Consider the following 16,150-nt stretch of genomic DNA (forward strand, 5'->3'; position numbering starts at 1 on the left):
TCATAACACAAGATAGCTGTGCCCACAGTGGAGGCCAAGTTCCCATAACAAGCCTTAAGGAGCAGTCAGCAGGGACCTGAGGCTGCCTGGTGCTGGGCCAGGGCAGGGGACCTGAGCCTGCACCCCCCGCCCAGGTGGTGCCCCCCACTCTGGGCTAGATGGCCTCAGGCCATGCCCCCACCCCAGCACTGGGGAATCTGAGACTGTGCCCTCTGCCCCATCACTGGGCCGAGAGACCCGATGCCCGGTGGGACTTGACGGGACCTCTGGCTGTGCCCCTTGCCCAGTGGGGCTTGACAGGGGACCTCAAGGTGTGCCTCCCGTCCCAGTGCTGGGTTGGGGGACCTCAGGCTGCACCTCCCACCCTGGTGCTCAGCCAGGGGACATGAGGGTGTGCTGGGACCTGAAGCTGAGCCCCCTGCCCAGCAGGGCTTGACAGGGGTGGGCCCAGTGGGGTCTGGCTCTTGCACGATTTTGAGGCACCGTGGGTATGCGGGGACTTAACTCTGGGTCCCGCAGTGTGCCCAGACTCTGACAGGAGGAAGATTTTCATATATATTTTACTAATTTTCTTTCATCTCTGACACTTCTATTATAGAGAAAGGGCAAATAGCAATATTACAATATTTCCTCTAATCAATCCCCACTAGTTGGAGGATAAAAAGGAAAGTGAATATAGTTGACGGGTGGTACCCAGAGCAGAGACAGGAGTTAGCTTTGGATCGGAGGGACACATCTTCTCTGCAATATTAAAATATGAGGAATAATAAATAAATTTCCATACATAAGTTAGAGAATAAGATGCCAAGATAAGTACATCCCAATTCATAATTTTTACATATAAGTCAGAAATGGGTCTTTCTGCTGCTTAGGAAGAGAGTAAATATCTGGAAAATAAAAGTGGTCGCAGATGAAAAAAGGAATCAGGGGAATGGATTGCATGAAGATAAATGGTCAATAGGATTAAATGTCTTTTATTTTGTATGGGAGTACTTAATATTTCTTTTACCAAAATAACTGCAGTTTCAGAGCAATTAGACTGGAGGTTTTTCAGTACAGCCAGGAGTTGTGTCATAGAAGGGACACGGTGACAGTTAATTCTATTAAATTCAAGGAGTTTGTTTAGGAAAGAAGATAGATGGGGTTATATAGCTGCAGGAGGACATGAGGCCCTGGGATGGTATGTTCAGGGGAAGGAAAAATCGAGTATGGTCAGGTAGTCAGTGAATTGATCCAAGGGGAAGGGGAAAAAAAAAAGGATTTGAAGACAGAGTACATACAAAGGTTAATCAGCAAAGGGAGAAAAGAATATGATGGTTCTTGCTATAAAGGGTAACTCCTTTTACGAAGTAGGAAAGGAAATAACTTTGAATATTATTGGCAGAAAGTTGAGCATTACTGTTTGCTCTATGAATTTGAAGGGATGGTTTTCTGTTGAGAATAAGGACAATGGAAGGTAATGTTTGAAATTATTTCTCTGGAGAATGGATTTGTCAAAATCTTGAAAAAATTGTTCAGTAATGAAGGAGAGCCCAGATAATATTAGAAACAAAGGATGTGTGCTGGCACAAATCTGTAAAACTGAGTTATTTTTGTCTGGTAATGAATGTGAAGCCAGTCGTTTGGGGGTGGAGAGAGTGGTGTGATTTAAGAACAAGCCCATGGACACAGACAGTAGGGGGGTGAGGGATGTGCTCTTGGGGGTGGGAGTGGCTGGGGAGAGCCAATGGGAGAAAAAGAAGACTCTTGTAATACTTTAAACAATAAAGAATTTCAATTAAAAAAACAATAATAATAAAGTAAAAATAAAGAAAGAATAAGGCACATGGGGTACATAGCTTAATGATAAGTTGTCTGAAATAATAGAAATGGGGCCTGAATGTGGTAGGAAGCTGATAAAAGGGGAAAAAATAAGAATCAACAGATAGAGGTCTAATGAGTTCACATAATTGGTGAAATGAGAACTCCAAGTAAATGTTGTGGGTAATATCACTAATGACAAAGGTAGAAAAAGCATGCAAGGATCATTTAAAAAAAAATAAAATAAGGGTGAATGATGGCAGCTTAAATAAGCCTGAAAGAAGTTTGTAGAAAACATAGAAGTAATCATGTGAAAGTGGCAGGGAGCAATAATAATAATAACACTGTGCTTTTTAGCATTTCCCTTGTCCACTTATTCAATGAGGTTACCATAGTCTGCTCGCCATTTTCGGACCAATTGGATGCTCAACATCTTCTCTTTGCAGAAAGCAGTAAGATTTTGGCCCCAAGAGTTTTCCACGATTCCTTTCTTGTACTCCACAGAGTAGCTTTTTCTTTTTGCGCTCATTTCTAGGGGTAAAAAAAGGAATTGGGGTATCAAGGTGGGGGGAGGGGGACCACTTAAAATGACACAGGGGGGATTAGAGGGGGGGATCAAAATGGCACAGGAGAATCAGAGGGAGTGATTACCATTTTAGTCATCCCTTTTGATCCTCCTGTGTCATTTTGATTGCCCCCTCTGATCCTCCTGTGTCATTTTAATGATCCCACTCCTGTGCCACTGAACACCTTCACCAGACATCCCCGCTACCCCTTTATCAGACATTTACCTCCTGGGGCCTGCCTGGGGACTGTCACTGGGCTTACTGGGGCCTGGATCTGGGCTGGAGCAAGGTGTGCCACTGACTGAGAACCTTCAGTCATCATGAGGGTGGCCGCAAGCATTAGGTAGTGTCTTCGCAGAGTCCCATCCGCTCTAATCCTCCTGTTCTTCTACATGCATCTGCGAAAGTTTCCTCCTCTCTCCTGCCCCGCCCCACGCTCACTGCTCACTGGACCTCCTCTCCGCCTCCACACAGCAGTGACTTCAGGACTCCGAGTAATGTCACTGGTTGCTAGACGCCAGTCGGGGCGGCCATAGCGACCAGTTTACGGTAAATTGATTTTCATTCTGAGAGAGCCTAGGGGGGCCTTATTTTTGGGGGGATGCCATATATTTCACTCAGAAGGAAACCTGTAAGTAGGTCTTATTTTCAGAGGATGTTTTGTTTTCGGGGAAACACGGTAGGAGACAGAACCTTCAGAGGAAATCCGTTTTCAGTAAAGGCAAGGAGAGTCAAGATCTCTCAGTAAAGATGTCTATACACAGAACCATGTCTTCCTAGTGAATCATGAAAAGATTTGGGTGAGATTGGGATGGTGGGAGTTGTGTTAGGGAAAGGGAAGTAATGAAACCTATGGGGGAAAAGATTACCAAGAGATGATTAGTATCAAAGGGTATGAGGGTGTGAGGCATAGTGTGGTAGTTTTAGTGATGCCACTTAGCTAATTTTAATCACATGAATCTAAAATATTACTTTTTTTTTTTTTTGTAACTAAGCTTAAGATGCAGTATGACTGCCTCTTATTTTTATCCCGGATCACTTTATTGAGTGCCATAAAATTCACCAATTGTAAGTGTACTATTCAATGATATTTAATATAGTTTTGCAACTAACGCAATCTGGTTTTAGATAACATTAATCATCCAAAAACTTTCTTCATGCACATTGGCAGTCAATCACTATTGTTATACCTAGCACCAGTCAACCACCAATTCACTTAAAGTCTTTATAGATTTGACTTTTTCCAAAATATCCTATAGTTGGAATCTGGATTCTTTGTGTCTGGCCTTTTTAACTGAGCATTCTATTTATTTGCTTATTTGACATTTAATTTGTATAACTTTACATTTCTATCAATAATGCATAAGGGTACCAGTTTCACCACATCCATTCAAACTTACTGATATCATAACTTATTGATAATCATAGTCTGGGGGTGTATAGAATTTTTCATAGTGATTTTGATATTATTTGCATTGCCTTGAAGATATATTTATTAGGCACACATATATATTCTCTGGTGAAATGTCTACTAAGGTAATTTTATTTTTTAAAATTTGTTTCCTTAGAATTGAGTTGTAGGTTTCTTTATGTATTCTGAAAACATTATAATCAGATACATAATTTGCAGATGTATTGTCTTAATATGTATGTAGCTTGCCTCCTTCTGAAATTTATAAGCCTTTTGAAGAACAAAAGTTTTAATTTTGATCTAGTTCACTATGATTTTTTTTTCCTTGGATAAATTGTGATTTTGTTTTTATATCTAAGAATATCTCTTTGCCTAACCCAGTGGTTCTCAACCTCTCTAATGCCTCTACCCTTAAATACAGTTCCTCATGTTGTGGTGACCCCCAACCATAAAATTATTTTCATTGCTACTTCATAACTGTAATTTTGCTACTCTTAATCATAATGAAAATATCTGTGTGTTCTGATCGTTTTAGGCTCTACAGCAGCGGTTCTCAACCTGTGGGTCACAGGTTGAGAACCACTAGCAGGATTGCAATTTTGCAAAAGAAAAAATTCTGGGATTTCTGTAGGATTTTCAATAAAATGAAAGATTAATTTGGGGAGAAGACCAATTCAGTTTTTCAAATTAAGATAATAAAATATCTCTTCATTTTTTATATTCTATTTTTCTCAGGTATGTTTTGCAGTTTCAAGTACATAAATTCTGTTTTCTTTTTAAATTTGTTCCATAGCATTTTAGTCTTTTATATGCCAGTGTAAATACAATTTTTTCTTAATTTTATTTTTAGATTTTTGTTACTAATATATTCATCAATTTATTTTACTGATTTTGTATCATGCTAGTTTTCTAAAGTTCTTTTCATTATATTTATTGTTGATTCTAAATATAGTTCTTAATTCTAATAATGTATTGGTAGGGTCCTTAAAATTTTCTACATACAAAATTATGTTTCTGCAAACAGAGACTTCTAACCTGGGTGTCTTTTACTAAGTTTTATTGTTCAGGCTGTAATGCCCATTACCTTTTTAAAATTATACTTTATTTTTATTGTTGACACTATTACAGATGTCCCCTTTTCTCCCCTGCCTTTGCCCTACTCCACCCAGACTCCACCCTCCTCTCCCTCTGGCCCTCACCACATTGTTGTCTGTGCCCATGGGTTATGCATATGTGTTCTTTGGCTATTCTCTTTACCTTCTTTCATCCCATCTGCAAAACCCACCTTCCGTCTGACATATGTAGTACAATGTATTTGTATCTCTGTTTCTATTTTGTTCACTAATGTATTTTATTCAGTAGATTCCACATATAAATGAGATCATATGGTATTTGTCTTTATCTTACAGGCTTATTTCACTTATTATAGTATATTAATTCCAGGTCTATCTATGCTATTGCAAAATATAAAAGTTCCTTTTTACAACTGCATAGTATTCCACTGTGTAAGTGTACCAAAGCTTTTTTTATCCACTCATGTACAGATGGACACTTGGGCTCTTTTCTGATCTTGTCTATCCTTTACTAGAGGCCCCTTGCAGAAAGATTCCTGTAATAGGGCTTTGTGCTGTGGTCTCTGCTGCCCTGCCTGCTTCTCCCCCTTCTCTACTGCCCCGTCTACTTCCCTTCCTTCTCCGCCAACCCGCTTGCTTGCTTCTCCACAGCTTCGCCCCCTTAGCAGTGCTTGGCTTCTTTCTTTAGTCTTCGCTCTGGCCTGGATATGCAAATTAACTGCCATCTTAGTTGGGTTAATTTGCATACTTGCCCTGATTGGCTAGTGGGCATGGCTTGTGGGTATAGCAAAGATATGGTTAATTTACATATTTCTCTTTTTATTAGAGAGGATAATAAAAGCCTAGTATGCTAAGTATCTGGTTGTCCAGTTGTCCATTCAACCAAGCAAAGCATAATGTGTTAATGATATGCTAAGGCCACTCAACTGCTCTCTATGACATGCACTGACCACCAGGGGGTAGACACTTCAACCAGCAGGCTAGCTTGCTGCTGGGGTCAGGCTGATTGGGACTGAGAGAGATGGGCTGGACATGCCCTGGAGCCCTCCCATGGTCCCTACCCGCTGACCAACCCCCTATGTCCCTCCCTGGCCCTGATCACGCACTGGTGAGGTCCCTTGGCCTGGCCTGCACCTTCTCTCAACCTGGGACCCCTTGGGGCATATTGGAGAGCCAGTTTCTGCCCAATCCAGCATGCCAGGCTGAGGCACTCCACTTGTGCGGGATTTTGTGCACAGGGCCACTAGTTGTAAATAATGCTGCGATAAAATACGAGTTGCATATATTATTTCTGATGGATGTTTTGGGATTCTTAAGATGTATTTCCAGAAGTAGCATCTCTGAGTCCAAAGGCAATTCCATTTTTAATTTTTTGAGGGAACTCATAACAGTGGCTACACCAGCCTGAATTCCCACCAGCAGTTCACTTTTCTCCACATCCTCACCAGCACTTGTTGTTTGTTGATGTACAAGTGTAAGCATGATTGCCTGGTTCTGATTTCAGGGAAAAACATTGCCCTTCACCATTAAGTACAATATTAGACGCAAGTTTTTTATAAATGATTTCTAATAGATGACTATGTTCCCCTTGTATTTTGTAAGTTTTTATCATTAATGTCTTGACTCTTGCTAGTACCTTTCTATAGCTATGATGTGATTATTATTATTTTTTTTACCCTTGTGGTGTATTATGTTAACTGATTTTTAGATGATGAACAAACCATGCATTCTGGGGAAAATTCCAGTTGGTCTTGATATATAATACTTTTAATATGTTGTAGCATTTAGTTTGCTGTTGTGTTGTCAGTTATTTTGCATCTTGTTATGTAATTTCTATAGTTTCCTTTTCTTATGATATTTCTGTCTGGTTTTGTTTCTCAGCAATGCAGTTTTCATAGTTTTCCAAGCATCTGTATAAGTTTGGTATTATTTTTTCCTTAAATGTTTCATAAAACCAGTGAATTTATAAGGACCAAGAATTTTTCACCATCACAGATTTTTAAAAATTATTAATTCAATTTCTCTACTAGGACTAGATATATTCAGATTTTCTGTTTCTTCTTCAGGTGGTTTTAGTAATTGTTGTCTTTATAATAATTGGTCAATTTCATTTAAGTTGTCTGGTTTGCTGGCATAAAATAGCTCATAATATTTTGTTGGAATACTTTATTATTACATTATTCTGTATGAGCCTCGTTAATGATTTTTTCAACTTTTCATATTTGGCAATTTATGTTTTCTCTCTTTAATCTTAGTAAGTCTAACATGATGGCTTGTCAATTTTTGTGATCTTTTCACAGTCATCTTTTAGTTTTACTGATATATTATTTTATTTTCTGTATTCTCCTTAGCTGGTTATTATTTCATTTTTTTTTTCTGTTTGAATCAATTTTATTACCCCTCTTGCCCCCTTTAGGTAATTTTCTTAACAGCGAAGTTTCTATTAGTGAATAAAGATTTTTCTCTTATTCTAATAGATACATAAAGTTATACATATCTAAGTACTATTTACAGGAGCCAATATATTTTGACATATTTAGTTTTATTGTCATTTAGTTAAAAATATTTTCTAGTTTTCCTTGATAATTTTTCAACTGTAGGCTTATTTAAAATTTGCTAATTCATTTTCCAATATTCAAAGATTTCCCAGTACTGTTTTATTGTTTATAACTTAATTCTATTATATTTCAAAAATTTACTCTTAATTGCCTCATTCTATTTGAGTTGTCTTATCTGTAACATAACATGACTTATCCTGGAGAATATTTTATAAGCACTTGGGAAGAATATGTACTCTGTTTTTGTTCTGTGATGTATTCTACAAGGAACATGTCAAGCTGGTTAATGGTCTTATTCAAATATTCTGTATCTGTGCTGACATTTTCATAATTGTTTAGTATGTGGCACAAAATAATCCAACCACAATTTCTGAATTGTCTATATATCTTTTCAGCTTTAAATTTCTGCTCCATGTATTCTTGAGACACATTTTAAGATGCATATATGTTTTATAATCATTTTATTTGAATATATGGACCATTTTATCTTTATTAAATTTTCTCTGTCTCTGGTAATATTTCTTGTTTTAAATACTATTATGTACTAGATCAATATTGCTGCTTCTATTTTGTGTGTGTGTGTGTGTGTGTGTGTGAGATCATTCTGTTGAAGTATATCTACATTTTTCATTTTACTTTCACCTATTGGTCTTTGATCTAATTTGTGTTTCTGTGGACACTATGCATTAAATCTTGCTTTTTCATCTTCCATTTTGCTTGGGTGATTAGTCAAAGAACATTTAACTATCAATATGTTTGCATTTCTGTCTACAGCATTGCTGTCTATCTACCTACCTATCTGTCATCTATCTATTTATATTTTTCATATCTTTTTTTGCTGCCTCTGTTCCTCTTACTACTGGATTTTGTGTTAACTATTTTTTTTAGTGTTTATTTTCATTCCCCAGGTGATTTTTTAAAACAATGTACATATTTCTTTTTCTTTGTAGTGAGGATTACAATATGAATTTTTGCCTTGTCACACTCCAAGTTAGTTTTTAAAAAGTTGTAAAAGTTTAAAGACTTCACCCTTGTTTTAATAACAAATAGCCTTCCACAGTGTCGTGGATACTGACAGGAGATATATGACTATGGGCCAGAAGGAGAGGACATTATTACTCACAGTAATGTTAGGAGCCAGCAGATTAGCATTTTCATGCCCTGGTTCTCTGAGGCCTAGTTTCCACAGAGCAGACTGAAAAGTGCCAAGTGGTATTTGCACACACATTGAGTTTTATTACAGGAAGGAAACGCTAAGGTTAGCTTACCGGGATCTTATATACAGGACAGTAGCCTGCTTGTGCTTTGCTCCTGTGGGAAGACACTATCTCTATCTTCCATGGCTGTCCTCTATACAAACATGCTCAAAGGGATGAGCAGAAATGTCTCTGCTGACCAGATATATGGAAACAGGGGAGGCCTACGGGGAATTGTCTCCCAATAACTGCTGGCTTAATTCCTATTAAATAGGGCAACTTTAAGATAATTTCATACTGAACTCTCTTTTCATATTATATATATTACATATAGTATATATATATATATATATATATATATATATATATATATATAATTTAAAAAAATATTGATATATATTTTATTGATTTTACAGAGAGGAAAGGAGAGATATAGAGAGCTAGAAAAGTCAAGTCGATGAGAGAGAAACATCGACCAGGTACCTCTTGCACACCCCCTACCGGGGATGTGCCCGCAACCGACGTACATGCCCCTGACCGGAATCGAACCCGGGACCTTTCAGTCTGCAGACCTACGCTCTACCACTGAGCCAAACCGGTTTCGGCTACATTTATATACGTATTTAATTATTTGAAAAAAAGTGTTATAATTATTGCCTAATAGAGCCATGCTCTGTTAAAGAAATAGAAGAAAAGAAATGTATATTCAGAAACAATTTATATTTATTTATCACTTTCAGTGCTCTTGATTTCTTTCTGTATATTTGTATTAGCATCTATTGTAATTTCCTTCATCTTAGTTATTTCTTGTACCTGCTACATTTTGAATGACATGTATACTAGCAATGACTTGTTACAGTTTTTGTTTATCTAGGAAAACTTTCATATCACCTTTTTTTGAGAGATAGAACACAAACACAAGCACACACACACAACACACCATCCTATATAGGTTTTAGCCTCCAGTGGTTTTGATAAAAACTCAGATATATTTGATAAGAACTCAGATATCGTTGCTGCTCTGTACACAGTGAATTATGTTTTACTTGCTCCTTTCAAGATTTTTGTCTTTGTTTTTGGCTTTCAACAATTTGTCTGTTTTGTATCCAACTGTGGATCTCTTTGTTCTTTGATGTCATTTTTAAAAATCTAATTTGTGGAGTTGTGTGCCATCATCCTTCATTGTTTCCCTGACCCTTTCTCTCTCCTCTGCCTCAGTGCCTGCCAATGCATCTGTGTTGGTCTACGTGATGTTGTCCTCCAGGTCTCAGAGGTTCCATTTATTTCTCTTTCATCTTTTTTTTTTCTTTTTCTTCTTCAGATTATGTACTTTCTATTGATCTATTTTTAGGTTCACTGATTTGTGGTGTGTTTTTTCTGTTATCTCAAACCTGCTGTTAAGTCTATCTACAAAATATTTCTTTTAGATTGTTTTTACTTTTTACATTAGAATTGCCATCTATATATTTATATAATAGAGAAATATGCTAATTAATTGGGATGCCATAATGTATTGACTGCATAGGAGGAGGTTTTGCATGCAGTGTAGGGGGCGGGTTGGCAGGGCCCGATCAGCAGCAGCTGCAGCTGCTTCAAGGGCCAGAGAGGGAGGCAGGGCCAGACTGGCAACTCAAGGTTGGGAGGCACCACACAATTTTGAATCGCACGCTGTGCTCCTAGTTTAGTATATTCTTAGAATTTCTATTGTTTATTAAGATTACCTTTTTGCTGAAACATATTTATGTTTTTCTATAATTCTTTAAGCATTATCTCCTTTGATTCTTTGAACCTAGATATAATAGCTGTTTTAAAATCATTGTCTACAAAATCCAATTTCTGGGTCCATCAGAGACAGTTTTTATTAACTAATAATTTTTCTGAGTAAAGTTCACACTTTTTTATTTTTTTATTTCAATTTTGTTGTTGTTGTTGATGGAAACTGTGCATTTACACAACATATTGTAGCATTTTGGAATTCCCATTCTTTTTTTCTAACTGAGAAGTGATGTTGCCATTGCTGTTAGTTGTTGGTTTGTTTGTTTGTTTGTTTTTTGCTTTATGCAGTAATTTTCTTAGACTTAATCGGAGGGCTCTCTCTCCTCTGCAGTTTGCATTAACTGATTCTTCAGTTCAGTTGTTTTCATTCTAGTTTTATTTTTTAGCCTCCGTTCTTAATGATTATAGCTATGTCTGCAGAGATTAGTAGATAGCTGATGCTTGGAAAAGTGTGTGCTCAAACCTTAAATCAGTTTGGCTTCCACTCTCTTACAGTGGATTTTTGAACCTGATTGGAGAGCATTTCCGAAGTTCAGGCAGATTTTAAGTCTTTCCCCCAGACCCCCTCTCCCCCATTCTTTCATGTGCATGGACATAGTTTCCTGTTCAGCCATAGTTGCTTGGAGATCTTGGGCCCTTTTGGGTATCCTCTCCTTGTACAAATACAATAGCTACTCATGATGCTAGGAATATGGGAGAGCTTATCAAATTCTATGGCTTTCTCCTTTCCAAAATATTTCCGCTAAAACCAATGGACCAGTTGGAAGTCTACTCACTCAGTCCTAATTGCTACCTTAAGCTGGATTTGTTTGCAATTGTATTTGTCATTTTTATTAGTAATATCATGGGGTTGGATTTCCTACCCTCTGAAACAAATTAAGTCAGTATCTCTGCCAGAGAAGCTTCTAGCTTTCATAGACAATACTGGAAGAACTTCCATGTTGACTGAGATGAGGTAGGGGCATGGGAACAGCCATAACAATCAGGGCTCAGAGTCCCACAGTTGTTATGTGAGGTTCTTTGTTATTTCATAACTAAATGCTCCTTTTTCATGCCTGGTTTGCCTTTGATCAATTTCCAATTTCTTGAAATGGATATCTGGGACAGTGTTTGTTCACATATACATTTGCTTTTGGGGAAGAATTTCCTGACCTCTTTACTACTCCACAACTAGAAGTTCATAAAAAAATTTTTTTTTCTAATAAAAATAAAATGTAATTTAAATTATTTCAGCTTACTAACTTCTGAATTATTTTTTCAGGTACTTCTTATTTAAATTAAAGTGTCATTCCTTCACCCTTCATATAGTGTCATTTCTTCACCCTTCATAGAGTTTTAAAAATCCTCTAAAAAATATCCACTGAGTTTCCCTTTTGCCCTCATTAGATCCCAGTTTTGATGGTTCCCTTTTATACCTTCTGCTGTTATGTCCCTTCTGTCTGACAGGGACATAGTCCTACACTGCAGGAATTATAGTCCTACACTGCAGGAATTTTGGAAATTGTATTTTCATCTTCTGGTATGTTACATGCAATGCTAGTGTGATGACCCAGGAGTAGGTTTTAACTTGAAGTTGCAAAACTGGTCTTCTTTAAAATAATTTATCTAAGTGTTAATAGAGTTGTACATTCCACAACACTCAAATCTGAAAGACCACATCTAAAAACAAGATAAAACAAAACAAAAATATTCCCAGAAAATTATAATCTAAATATCATATCTACTTTGTTCTGATTCCCTATCCTTACCTGCCCTCATTTTTTATAGTTCAGAGAAGTGTAAGGTCTAGGAACAGAGATTCAATTTCCTTTATATTTCCACTCGAGGCCTGGTGCATGAAATTTGTGCACTTGGGTGGGGGACCCTCAGCCTGGCCAGCACCCTCTCACAGCCAAGAATCCTCGGGAATGTTTGACTGCCAGCTTAAGACTGTTCTCCATGGGGAGCAGGTCTACACCTGCAGTCAAACATCCTTAGCACTGCTGTGGAGGTGGGGCAGGCTCCTGCCACTACCATTGTACTTACCAGCTGTGAGCCCGGCTCAGGGCTTCTGGCTGAGTGGCACTTTCTCTGTGGGAGTGCACTGGCCACCTGGGGACAGCTCCTATATTGAGTGTATGCCCTAGGAGGTCAGTGCACATCATAGCGACTGGTCATTCCACCATTGGGTCGATTTGCATATTAGCCTTTTATTATATAGGTTTTTACAGCTTTATGGAAGTTTTTATTTTTGTTTTGTTTTTTAATTTAAAAACTCAGTATTCCCCAATTATTCTTCTTATAATCTCTTCTATGGGCACTGTCATTCCCAAGTTTGATGGTGATTTTTAGGTTATCAGATAAATGTTAGATAACCACCTCAGTTAGTATATATCTTCCTGCCAAACCTGAAACAATTTTCAAAATATTATAATTCCCTGAAGAATAAAAGACAACCATGGGTTGTCTTTTGGATTGATAAGAGTGAACTCTTGAGCAGAGGCACAGACTGACGATGTGAATACCACTAGGTGCTGGAAAAGTGGCAACCTCTTTGGGAAACACTTGACTTACAAAGAATAAAGGTGGGCAGGGAGACTCTAGCCTAGTGATCTCAATTCTTGCTTCACATTACAATCAGCTAGGGAGGCCCTTAGTCTATACCCGTGGTCGGCAAACTCATTAGTCAACAGAGCCAAATATCAATAGTACAAGGATTGAATTTTCTTTTGAGAGTCAAATTTTTTAAACTTAAACTTCTTCTAACACCACTTCTTCAGAATAGACTCACCCAGGCTGTGGTATTTTGTGGAAGAACCACACTCAAGGGGCCAATAAGCCGCATGTGGCTTGTGAGCTGCAGTTTGCCAACCAGGGGTCTATACCACTCTTTATGCTCCACCTAGAAATCATTATTTAATTGCTCTGGGGTAAGACCACTCTTTAATTGTATATGGTAGGCACTACTTGCTTGAGCCTTTCTGAGAGAAACTAGCAAAAATCTCAATTGATTTTATAGATTTTCTGCATGCACTCTCAGGAAGGGACTGCAGAAAGTAATGAAGGTCTCAGATAGTAGAAAACTGCCTGGTCTGTAGTCACGGTGTCCAAGGCACTGGTGATTAGAAAGTCTCTACTTCCTAAGGCTAGTCAAAAATTATCATTGTATTCTTTATCAAGGTCATAGTCTCTGGCTAAATCATCTTTGGACTCTGATAATATGACTCTGGGAACATTAAAGCAGAAAGCCTAATCTTGAACATAGTGACATGCTTGAATTTGACCTGTTGAAGTTCTGCACAATGTAAGCACTCTTTCTTACCCGACATATCCTGCACTTCCATCTCTAAACAGTACTTGGGTCAGAAGAACCAGCTAACTGATGCTAAGGTGGGATGTTATGTTAATATGCATGCCATTAACAAAATACCACAGACTGGATGGCTTAGACAAAAATTTATTTCCTCACATTTCTGGGGGCTCTCCAAGAAGGTGTCAGCAGCGCTGGTTTCTCCTGAGGGCCCTCCCTTTGTCTTGCAGAAAGCTGCATTCTTTTTTAAAATATATTTTATTGATTTTGTACAGAGAAGAAGGGAGAGAGAGAGTTAGAAACATCGACGAGAGACAATCATCGATCAGCTGCCTCTTGCACACCCCCCACTGGGGATGTGCCCACAACCAAGGCACATGCCCTTGACTGGAATCGAACCCGGGATCCTTCAGTCCCCAAGACAACACTCTATCCATTGAGCCAAACCGGTTTTGGCCAAAGCTGCATTCTTGTTGTGTCCTCACATGGTCGTCTTCCCTCTGAGGGCATGCATCCTGCTGTTTCTTTGTGTCCTAAACTCCTCTGTTTACAAGGCTACAAGTCAGATTGGATCAGGGATACCCCTGAAGACCTCATTTTAGTTTAATTGTCTCTAGTAAAACCTCATCTTCAAAGTTGGTTACATTATGAAGTAATGGAGTTTGGAATATCAGTATTTGAATTTCAGGGGGGACAAACTCAGCCTACAACAGGTGCTGTCGCTGCTAAAAGGACACAAAGCATAAAGCTGAAAAGAGGGTTGTACTAATCTGTGATCTTGTGACAACTACTTAATTTGTTATTGGTTTCTTTACCTATAACATGGTGGGGGGGCTACCATCCTGGCAGGTAAAAATAGAAAGCATGTATTAAGCTGACACTGCACACTGTTAGAATACAGTTCTGCATGGATTCCTTATGTTTCTATGTGGCATCTTGACTTGTGTGCAAAGAGCATGTTTGAATACCAGCTGGAATTGGAAGTTAGAAATAGAATATCCCTCTGGAAATATCTGCAGTCATCCTAGGATATTGAAGACAAAGTCTACTCCTTCCCCTCACTTCAAACATTCACTTACATGATTGGATAATAACCCAGAGATGGCATCCTACTCTCCCATGGAGCAAATTGCTTACATTCCACAGTAATGAGCAATCTCAACTTCTGCAGAAGAGAGGATGGGAAGATCACAAATAGCTCTGATAAAGGTCAGTATTTTCTAAAATTCAGAGTTCCTCTCCTGTGGTGATAGGTCTTTTTGGTGTGCCTGTGGGAATCGGGGCATAGTGAGCCCCTGGATGGTATTGCTCTGGTCACTCCTTTTGCAGTAAATAAGAAATTGTCTATGTTTGTCTTGTATTCTTCTGTCAGTACATGAATATAAAAGTCTACCAAGCTAACTGGCTGCTTGCACATAGAGTAAAATTTCAGGCCTTTCAGAATATCTGACTTAGCACAGTAAGTACCAGATAAATATTAGTTCTTACAATGATTTTTTCAGGAATGTAGTTTACCTTAAGATGAAAAGTTTACAAACCACAGGGAAACTAATAATTTCTCTCTTAAAATTATCTATTCAGGAGCAATTTAATTCCTGTGTATTTATTTTATGTAGGAATTAAATTTTACTGATGTCATACTTTCAATTATAATGTCAGGCACAAATAACTTAGGATCAAATACTGACTTAAATCAATGAGAAGCAAATATTCTGCCTGAAATTGTTCGATTGTGTTAATAATTAGAATATTTTTTACCAAACTTTGATAAAAGTAGATGTGTTCAAAATAACCATCAATGATTATCATCTTTTTACACAGCTGGTATAAGTGAATTTTGTGGCATTTTTAAAAAGAGAATATCATAGCTGAGCTCTAATTAATGAATTTGTTTTTCTTAAAAGAAAGTGATTGGAACATAGAAAATATTTTTTTTATTACTAAAATATGACTTGGTTCCCTGTCTAGAGAGCATAACCTTTTTGGAATCTATGATAAAAACAAGACACAGAATATATGGCAGCTTCAGACTATATAATACCAACAGTGGAAGAACATGGATAAAATATTTCAAAACAAATGTATGGAATAACAAGTAAATGAGATGGTGCACTGCAATTTTGTATTGCAATGGATCTCTGGCTAATGCCAAAATTTTTGATAATACTCATTTCTTGTCCCTTTTCATGCTTTTGTTCCATTCTTTCAGTATATTTCACATCAACACCTCTCCCACATTTTTTTCAAAGTGTGCTTTAAAAGATAATCCAGAATAGTTTTGATATAATCTAATTGTTGGCTTAGCCCTAGCCATGAAGGTAGCTGTGATTTAGTAGCTCTTCCACTTGATTCTTATGCTTGCTAATTTTGAGATGTAGGTCCCTGATCTTTACCTCTGAAAGTTTCCCATCATTTTAAAATTCAGGCCTTATGTTTTAATACTTTACTTAATTGACTTTCACTAGATCCTCCAGGACTGTA

This window comes from Pipistrellus hanaki (genome assembly GCF_964339955.1).
Source record: "Pipistrellus hanaki genome assembly, chromosome: 3".
NCBI lineage: Eukaryota > Metazoa > Chordata > Mammalia > Chiroptera > Vespertilionidae > Pipistrellus > Pipistrellus hanaki.